Source organism: Cyclopterus lumpus, chromosome 10 (genome assembly GCF_009769545.1).
Source record: "Cyclopterus lumpus isolate fCycLum1 chromosome 10, fCycLum1.pri, whole genome shotgun sequence".
Lineage (NCBI taxonomy): Eukaryota > Metazoa > Chordata > Actinopteri > Perciformes > Cyclopteridae > Cyclopterus > Cyclopterus lumpus.
This window is the reverse complement of record NC_046975.1, coordinates 9671114-9681802: the sequence shown is the minus strand read 5'-3', so window position 1 is coordinate 9681802 and position 10689 is coordinate 9671114.

The window sequence follows — 10689 nt, the reverse complement described above, 5'->3', positions numbered from 1 at the left end:
TGTCGTCGGCACACGTGTTTACGTGATTGGCTGTTTTTCAACTTGCCTTTGCTGTCTCCCCAATGTAGATCAGTCACTCTATTACTGTATATGTTACATTGATTCATGCAAACCTCTAACACCTGGGGCGCAAAAACAACTGTAGTGGCTATTTGTCAAAGAGAAACAAAACAACAACAAAATGTATCAAAAGGCCACTGATGCACCATTTCAGTAGGACGGTAACTCGGTCAAGAAGTCCAATGTCCAGTCGTGATTTGAGGTTTAGGTTGATTTTATTATCGTAATCAAAAGCAAACATTCCTCCTGCGGTCTCTGTCTTGCTCTGATAAAAAAAAAACACAAACACACACATGTCCCTTCCTGGTGCCTCATCTGACACCTACTACCTTTAACCCGTCACCTGAACAAGTGCCTGGCCCGGTGCACCTAGTGTCACCAAAAATAAATACAACAATAACAAATATCAACAAAATAATCATGCTAATGAAATATCTCCAACCACAACTGTAAATGCAACACATAGCTCCCACAGGCAGGCTAGGCGAGATGAAGTTTCCTTCCCCAGCAGGTATATTTAGCAAAAGCAGATATCCTGACAGACAATCGGCTTGCGTCTTTGGACAGTTCACACAATGTGTGAGCGCCGAGCCAACGCGGATTTGCCTCTGATCTTGTTGCGGGAGCCCCAAAACTGTCAGCGAGATGATCAGGGTTAACGTTTTGTAGCGTGAACTAGGCTTTAGTCTCCGTATGGAGATATTGTCGAAAGTGCATATTATTTTTGGCATTTGACATTTTTGGGATGTATCAAATGTCCTGGAATGTTGGGATCATATAGAGTTCAATATTGATTTCCAATAATGCAAAATGTGCCTCTTTGAAATTGTCGCGTTAGAAAAACGGAACTAACTCAAAGAGATGCGGCAGAAACCTCAAAGATAGATCACAACCTGAACACATGAAAGCATGTCTGCATGACCAGGCGCCAATTTGTTTGATTGGCCCCTTTAAAGAACGAGTAAAATGGCATTTCATGTTCTGAGCTTTCTGTAAATCACATGATTAGCTAAGAACATTTAAAAAAAGATGGTACTTGCATAGTTGTACTCGTATAATATTTCTTTGGGGGGGGACAGGGTGTACTGTATAATGAGAGGTGGTAGACTCGTTGCATACAAGAAGAGGTACAGGATTCTTTTCAAAAGCCAAAAAGTACACAAGTAAAGAAAATAATTGCGTGCAACACATGAGTGTCTGCTCCTTACATGGCTAATTAATGTCTTATGAAACATTTACTGGCATCAGGAAGTGAGAATGATCATTCTCACTGTCAGATTACCCGTGTTACTGAACAGATGTTTGCACCTTCTTCAATTCATCGCCTTTCCTCCTCTGCATCTCTTCCTCCATCTCTTTCTCTGACACAGAAGCATGAGAGCACACACACACACACACACACACACACACACACACACACACACACACACACAAATGCAGGCCAAATTCAGGTTTGGCCTGAACTCTCATTTGGCCAATTACGCTGACCTTCCCAATCGCAGAGAGCATCCAAAAGCCTCTTATAGTGAATGTAACATCCCCTCCCTTCTTGCTCTCTGGAGAGATATTCAGCATGCTCCTCCAACCCCACTGATAGGAAAGTTTAGCTTTAAATGAGCCTGTTTTGCCTCAACACATTTCCTCCCGCATATCTTCCAGGGCTGTGGGTATTATTGATCGCTGTCCTCCCACGGGTGATGGTGCCTGGACTGGGGCACTCAGCAGCAGCTGGTTGGGCTGCTGATGGTTGTTAGCCCCGCTGGCTGCTCTGTTCTGGGCTTTGAGTGGTGCCAGGCTCAGCAGTTACCCGCTCCTCTACAGCCCTGTCTGAGGACGCTTGTTAGGAAGCTGCCTAAAATAGAGGAGAAATATCTCCAGTCTGACTGCACCACTTCCCTCTCCACACGCCTAGTTTATTTTTGCTGGCTGGCTGGCTTGCGCGAGGTTACCTGGTACCTAGAGCGCAAGGTTCACATAGCCGTGTGTGTGTGTTGATGAGCCTTGGATTGGGGCTCATCTCGGTCTTATCTTGGTTGTGTTGTTTACATACACATGTTTTGGATTGAGGCAGCCTACTGGGATTTCCCTGGGAAGGGTGACCGCGGTGGAGCTAAAGGACAAGTCAGCGCATACGTTCTGCTTCTCCGCCACAACAAATCCTCGCTGGTTAAAAGCTCTGCACTCGTGCATTTTCTATCGCTTTAGCTGGATTATAGCATGCGTAGCTTCCATTCATTTTGATTCACCCTGTGCGTTCGGTTTGCAATGTTAAGCCTGGACCTTTTTAACCATCACCGCATTAGTATTTGATTCTGGTTTTGAAAACAATGTTTCAGTCATGTGGAAAGTAACTAAAATAGTGCCCAAAACTCAGGGCAGATTACATTTTAAAACTCATTTAAATTAGCAAACTAATTGAATTAGTCCATTTTATTGTATCATGGGTCCCGTCCAGCCATTTGCCTCATTAAACTAAAGCTATCATGTTGTCGGCCAGTACAATAAAGGTCTCCCAATACAGTAGTTATACTGGAGTTTCATGGTGCCACAGTCTTTCACTAATATCTAGAAACTGCTGGGGGGGGGGGTGTCAACACTGAGGCCAGGTGGTGCACATCGGTACACACAAACAATCGATGCTCATATAACCTGGATAGACACACTGACATATGGCTATCAGACAGCGAGCAGTCAATATATTTTAAATTCAGATCGCTCAGTTAAGTGTCGGATGCTTCATGGAACCTTTGCATTTTATCCTAGTTTATTGCACTCTTGAGGGAATCATTTTCTACAATTCATGCCTGATTTACATTGAGGGGCTTCTTGATAAAAGCGAGTAAAATTGATGTTTTTGTTTGTATTTTAAACTGCTCCTATTATTTTTCAAAAAGCCACCTCAACTGAGTGCTGGCTAGGTAATGAAATTAGCACCTGGCAAATACAAGCTAAACATTGGTTGTGGCAGGTAAAATTCGGTGTCACCTGCCACCAGTTTCCTCATACTAAGAATTTTTTTTTTTATAAAGCCATCGCTAAAATAAAAATAGTCAGGGATTAAGGTTTAAGGATGACAAATACTTAGATTTTAATACTTGCCGATATATCGATATGAGTGCTTAATAAAACAATTACAGTTCTCACAATGACTTTGACAACATGTTTTATTTTCATCGGCTGTAACAACATAATGCTGTTGTTAGAATTTAAACATTGAACAATGTGTTGTTGTGATACCAACATAGAGCACAGTTCTTTGCAGTAGGGATATTAATAATAAACAGTATATATATATATATATATATATATAAATAATGTGAAAAACTCAGAGGACAGACTTGTCCACCAGAAAGGTCATCCCACCTTAAAGGTCAGCCCACCTTAAGTGTGTCTAAGCTGTAGGTAGTAACTTGGTGGCCTTCACTTTAATCAGCAGGTAGCTGGCAAACAAGACACAGGAACTTGGCTTTTGTTTACCGAGGAGTTGTAGCATTTATTCACAGACAGATACACTGTACACACACCGCACTGCTGTCTCTCTCCACCAGACCCTCGCTGATGTTACATTATCGTTGCAGCTGGGCGGCTTATAAAGTTCAACTGACCGTAGTGGTATCAGGTGCTGTTGTATTGGACCAAATGTGGTTCCGCGGTGGAAAAAATACTTATTCTCAAACCCTGGCACTGACAAAGTGGCAGGCAGTGATCATATTCATAACACATGGGGAGATTTGAGTGATGCGGGCTTATCCAAAATAAAGATACGTCGTAAGAGTTGAAATGCAAAATAATGACACTTGGTCATTTGAGAATGTAATGCATTTACTGGCCTCCATGAGTTATTCATAGATGGAAATTGAACATGACAAAAATGCCTCTCCTTTTAATTTTTAATGCTGGAACAGCCACCCAATACACCATTTCTTGTTGATTTAAAGCCTGTGCCAACATTGAATAATTTGCATATATCCCAAAAGTGAACTCATATATTCAGGATCTTCTGTAAAAGATGCTGTCTGCATGCCTCCTCGTATCACTCGAATACATACAGTATATAATAAAACATTTCCATGGAAACTGATTGTGCTGGAATGGAAAAAAAGATGGATGTGTGAAAGTATCAGTATGGGTTGTCCAATAGGTTGTTCTCACGAGGCCTTTATTGTATATGGGAAATTACATACATACAGTTATATCAAATAAAAAAACATTAACAAGTTTGTACTATCTGTGTGCCTAAAAATAATCATTGGCTTTCAATTCGGTTTAGCAAGTATGCCTGGTGCACTCTAATTACTGTGTAAAGAATTTGGCAACCAAACCATAAATGTATTCATACTCCACACATTATCTTCAACATGGTGGAGCAACAGTAATGGCTTGAAGGCCTTAACAGCAACATGTGTGAAAGTCTTATTCTTGAAATGTGTCACATAGCAGCTAATAAAGAATCATTAGAGTAAATCATAGAGGACGAGTCAGAAGACCGTAATGAAATGAAAAGCATCTGTAGTGTTACGTGGACATTGGGGTGGTAAAGAAAGCAGCACTGGATACTTAATTTGATATAGGACTATCAGTTTTCTTGGCTTCACTGTTTGGGTGTATTTTCTGCAGATTCAATTGTTTTTTACCTTGTGCAGTTAAACGGCTGTGATCATCCAAATAGGTTCAAGCTTGCTGGTAATAATCCATAATACTTGAGGCGTCGGATTTTTGGTGCCACTGACAAAAAAATTAATCTAAAAAAAAATAAGACTTACTTTGTATTATCCTGTAGCTCTTTCTCTGATAGTGTTTGGAAATATTTCTTAACTTGCCTGCATCCTTACCGAACTCCACCCTCCTGTGCCGAGGGTGGAGTTCTGAGTTACACTTAAAGGGTCAATTCACCAAATTCACACACACACAAACACACACACACAAAAAGCTGTATCCTAATTGGGACTGAGTATCCAACTGAGAATGCATTGAAGCCTCTAAATACACACACACACACACACACACACACACACACACACACACGGAGCAGAGCAGAGGACAGTCAGGTGAAATGAAGATAACAATGTCGGTACCATATACAAACAGGCTCTGTAGTGAACGACACGCTAACGGGCCGATGGTTTGTGTTTTTTATGTGCCAGACCAGAGAATATTGCGGTAAAACAGCTCTGTGATGCTGTTTTGCTCACAATGTTCTCCGTGAAGTTTCTTGGAAGTGACGCAGCGTCGCCCTGGTGCGTTCTATGTGCAATGAGCTGAGCCATACTAAAAATATTCCCTTTTAAATGTCAACAACCTGCTTTAAAAGTGACTTTCTTCTTAATTAAGTGCTGTGGACCTACTTTGTTTAACCTTTTAAACCCCAAGCTATTTTCTAGGTTTCTGCTCGAAATAACATACCCAAACTAAAAAGGTATCTCTGCAACCACAAAGGCTATTTGAATAATGTTGGTGTTATAATAAAGGCAAACCATGTGTGCTTTTGTTCAGATGTGTAAATATTATTATATTTGTTACTGGTTAAGAATAAATAAAGATGAAAGACAGCAAAAGTTGAATTTCCAGGTTTGCCTAGGAAAAAAAAGCACTTTCAGGATGATTATCTTTTGGAAGGATGCAGAGCAAAGGTCAATCACCACAGAGATCATAGCACAATATGGGACCAGTCTCTCTGCAAAGTTTGAGATGTTTTAGTACAGATAAATTAGGCAAAATGGGCATTTGGGAAATTTGAATTTTCTCATGTACCAAACCAAATATTTCACTTGTATATTACTTATGGTGTTCAATACATCCAAATATAGCAGTCTTTGTTGATTAGAAGAAGAACAATGAATTTGTTCAAAAAAAAGCCAAAGATAAGCAACATTTGTGACTGTAAAGCGCTGTAAATGCTTTGGTGCAGAAGGATTTGGAAAAGATATTTAGAATCTGTGTGGAGTCCTCTTGCTTTTTCTGCTAGCACCGAGCTACGGGTTGCTGGTTACGGAAACGTGCTGAGTGGGCTGACTCCTGACAAAATTATGATTATGATATTTTCAGTTGGTGTTTGAGTTGTGTGGAAATGCCTTACTGAGTCTTGTTGCCCAAGTTCTCTTGTTTAATTTGATGTAAAACATCAATATATTTGCTCATGTTTATTGTAATGTTTTACACAGTCTAACTATAATGTGTAAATTCCCCCTCAATTGGGTGCCATGGGGCTTAAAAGGTTGTGTGGAGGGGTTCATGTGAATTTTGTGTGACTGATAAATATTTGGAAAAGTAACTGTTAATTTTTTTAAGAGAAACATTTAAGATGTTACATTTGAGAACATAATTGTGTGGGGTGATAGAATGAGTGTTTAGTTGTGTTTCTTTTGAAGTTGCCAACATGTTGGTTTTGTAATTGACTAATAACTCTTGTCATTAACAATGACGAACTGTTTACATAGCAAACGGTCATTTCAAGAAAACACTGAAATACAAAATATCGGAAAAGAATATTGTTGTAGTATCGATATCAAATTCAAGGTATCGGCACCAACATTATCTAAACAATTGCCAGACCTAATCCCAATTCCTTACAAAGCAATTCTATACACTATGTCTTATAATTGTCATAGTACACTTTTCTTGTAGTTAGTGTACAGGACGTCGATGTACCTTCTTCCTGTTTTATACTAGCATACCATGAATAACGATAAATCAATCTGGGACTTTGAGTATATTGTGGAGTCGTGTTCTAGAGTGTCAATTTAATAGAGATGGCAAAGTTGCTTTTCAAAGATTTAGCCCTTTTTGGTCTTTCTTCCTTGAGCTGTCTCACCACCATCCATAATATGTTTCATGTGTTGCAGCTTTGGGCATCTGCTCCATTTCCTTCTGCCATTGTACTTTGGCACAATAATTTACACCAACAACACAATTAAAAATGATAATTTTTGAAAACTTTCATTATGTTGCTTTTTCTGTGTGAACGAATCCCAAAATCCAAACCTGCTTTAAATTACTCCAGTAATGTTGAACAGGGACACAGCTACAATTTCTCATGCGGACCATCGCCATCCGGATGGTTTCAGTCTGTAAGCACATCACATGCACTGTAATTTGACTTTATCGACACTTTCATCCACAAAGGGAACGAGCCGATGAGCAGAGCGATGAGGTGAAGTTATGAACTGTGAAGGTTATCTGAGAGTCACAGCTATGTATCTGGATGGATGCTGCAGCTGAGGAGTAATAGCAGACATGAAGTCGCCATGACAGCGGGCTCAACTCCCAAGTCCTTAACTTTTGCGGTACTAACAGTTACCGGTAAGCCAGCTCCAAACCCTTTGAATCCCATTTGCCCCTTTAACTGGTCATGAAACGGCGAACAAAGTCTCGACATCACACCGCTTCTACAATGTGTTTGAACATAATATTCACAGACAGCTGAGCGACTAATTCGACATCCAGCACATCATCTAATGCACGACACATCATCCTCACTGTAATACTTTCAGACGGAAAGCCAATACTTCAGCCACAGTTTTGTGTTGAGCACGGGGATAGAGTTGTATTTAGCTAAATGTAGCGGTAGTTCTCACATAGCCCACATGCTAATCGAGCTAAAGACATGCCAACTAAAGTCACCTGGTGAATTAATACATTAATAATTTCAGTTGCAAGGCATTACAGTCTCAGTGTGTTTCAGTTTAGCATATTGCATAATTGTACAATCTGTGCTGTAACTTGGAGGCAGGTCAGTGCACTCATTACATTTTTAACACTGCCATCACAACAAATCTTAATTTCAAAGACACAGCACCAGTGCTGTGATGATGGAATTTATGCAGATTTTTAAATATGTCTTTTAATGTATAGTCTTCCTTGGCTTTTAGGTCAAACATATGATCTGCTGAAAAAGTTCATGGCTCATGGAAATGCTCGTGGAATGGCACCCAAATGAATTCTATAATGTGATCAGTAACGTTCTGTATTCACTGCTTTTGATATTAACTGGAAGCAAATCATTGTTTTAAAAATGTAATATGTGTATTATAGTTTTGAATCCTGGCTAGAAGCTGTTAGTGCGTTGTCAGAGACAAATCATTTCATATCCCTTTGTGGTAAAAATGCTTTTTTTCTTCCTCCAGTATCTGATAAATCATTAAAGGAAGCTCATCATATTGACACATTCATAAGTGACCTACATTAAAAATAAAAGAAGTCAGGTAATGTGAAAGACAATTCCCGGTGAAGTACCTATAAATTAGCATGCGGTAGCATCTGGTGGAAGATTTTCCAGCTTAGTCCCTCGGCTCATGTTAACAACTGGAACCAAAGTCCTTCTCACCTTTATACTCTGTTAAAAAATAAGAACACATCTATGCAGTCCCTAGGGGATGATCTATTTTCAAAAGAACGGCATTACATCTATCATATTTACTTTTCACGAGGGCCAGCTTGAGCTGGTTTATAAACTGCCATGAAGCAGCAGCGTTGGAGGAGACGGATGCACCTCTCTATCACATCTCCACCTGCTCCCAAAAAGGAGGGAAATTAATTAAATTCTGGATGAGACAAAGGCTTAGGACATAAAGGGCTGCTGTTAGCATTTTTCTAGCCCATTGATTCCTTGTTACTACTGCACATTATGGCCCCCTGAACCCTCATAAATCAATTCATACCTATTGTCCTTTTCAGAAGGCTTTCTTCACTGTTAGCTCTAACATGGCCGAGGTGACAATAATCTATTGTTTCGGTTTAAAGCTCAGTGCTGCGCCTCAGACCCATGGCCACAGAGGCCAGCAGGATGTACGGCTGACTGCAGGGAGAAGGGGGGGAGGCTGACACATAGGGGTTCAAGCTATGCAACATTGGGAATCCATCTTTGTCTCACATACTGTATCCTAAATGTAGAAGATACTGCTGAACTTTAATTACCGAGAATACCTGGAGGGATATAATAAACAGATGGGAGAGAAATTCAATAGGTTAATCCTCAAAGAAATGCGTTGAGTGGTAAATGAAAAGTGAGGGTTGTTGGAGTGTGCTTGTAAATTGCAAACTGTTAAACAGAAACATTTAAATGGATACTTTCTCTGTCTGCTGCACATTTAGTTTGTCATGATTGTCGCTTCAAATGTCCCCCGAGGTGTCTGTTTGGTTGGATTATAATTTACTTTCCCAATTTGGTTTATCGAAAAGGTTCTACAGGTTCTACTCGCGTGCCAAACATACAACGCTGGTAATTACAATATCTTGTTCTAGTGTAGACCAGTTATGAACTGCTCAGTTTAAAAAAACATTGTTATAAGTTTTGTGTGTTACTATGTCTGCATTATGAATTTCTTACATTGCTATTTCATGAAAATAGGTTTTAAGATGGGACTTCAAATACATTTGAATCGTTTCAACCTCCTCTACCAGTGTGCTTCTGAACGTTTGTGTGTAGTTTTTAAACCCAGAAGGGTTTTGCAGACTGTGAATAGAGAAGTGAGGAAAAAACCCAAGAAAAGAAAAAACGAATAGCTTTTCTGTGGGCAGAATTGTTTACAGCTGGTTTCTATTGGACCAGTAGACCAGTGAAGCAGCTGGTTAGACACCAGAGCTTAGCCTGAGATCATTATACAAACCCAGCAGGCTGCACCAGCCATAAACTGTACATGTGTCTTCTTTATGCTCACAAAGACACACAGCACATGCCCCCCCCCCCGATGGCTGCCCTATTATCTTTGATTTAATTTTATACAAATCTCTGTGGCCACTTTTACTAGTGAGCGTTGTTATCTCAGTGAAACCAAAAAACGAAGAAAAGCGCGGCGTCAAATGGATTAATTAAACACAACGGATTGATCAAAGACAAGCTTGTCAAAACCAGTAACAAACCTGTTGTGCATTGAATGCTGTGTGTTTTCAGGCAGGCGGGAGGGCCACACCAAATTTCAGTACACCCACCCAAAGCAATTGCGCTGTGCAAGCAGTCGGGAGCCGCTCTGGTCAGATTTGCATGCTGGTTCTTCATCTGTTCGCCAAATGTAACAGTCTTTGATCAATCAATCAATCAAGCAAGCAGCCGTAATTTCATTTGGAGGGTTTAATGTGTGCTTTTGCATCCAAAACATTTTTGCAAAATCTTCACTTTCATGGTACACTCATAATTGCAGCTAAAACAGGCTATCTGTCACTCACGGCATTTTCAATTTGTACAAAAATACAGACCGAGTGACGCAGATGACAAACAGCCTCAATGACAATTAGCGACTAAAATAAGAACCTTTTACCTGGAAACAAGCACTTAATTGAGCTCTTGTTCAATAAGCACCATTCATCGTTCAGAGTGCACCTATAAGAGGACTGTCTTTTCCATTTTACTTCCCTCGCATGCCCCAAGCATGCTGTGCGGTTCGATCTCTTGGCGACAGTAATATCTAGTCGGTTCTGTGACTTGTTGAGGTGTGACTCCCTGGTGATATTAGTGTGGGAGGGTGCTGCAGAGCGCTCTGAGGTCAGTCTGGGCCAACAGTAGCCTGACAACCGCCTGTGGGCACAGCTGAAGGCACTCTAAAGGTCACCCTGGCCTGACCACGCACGCAATCAACCTCCATCACTGAACACTCCATAATATGACTTGTGATGGCTTTAACTCAACCTCTATAG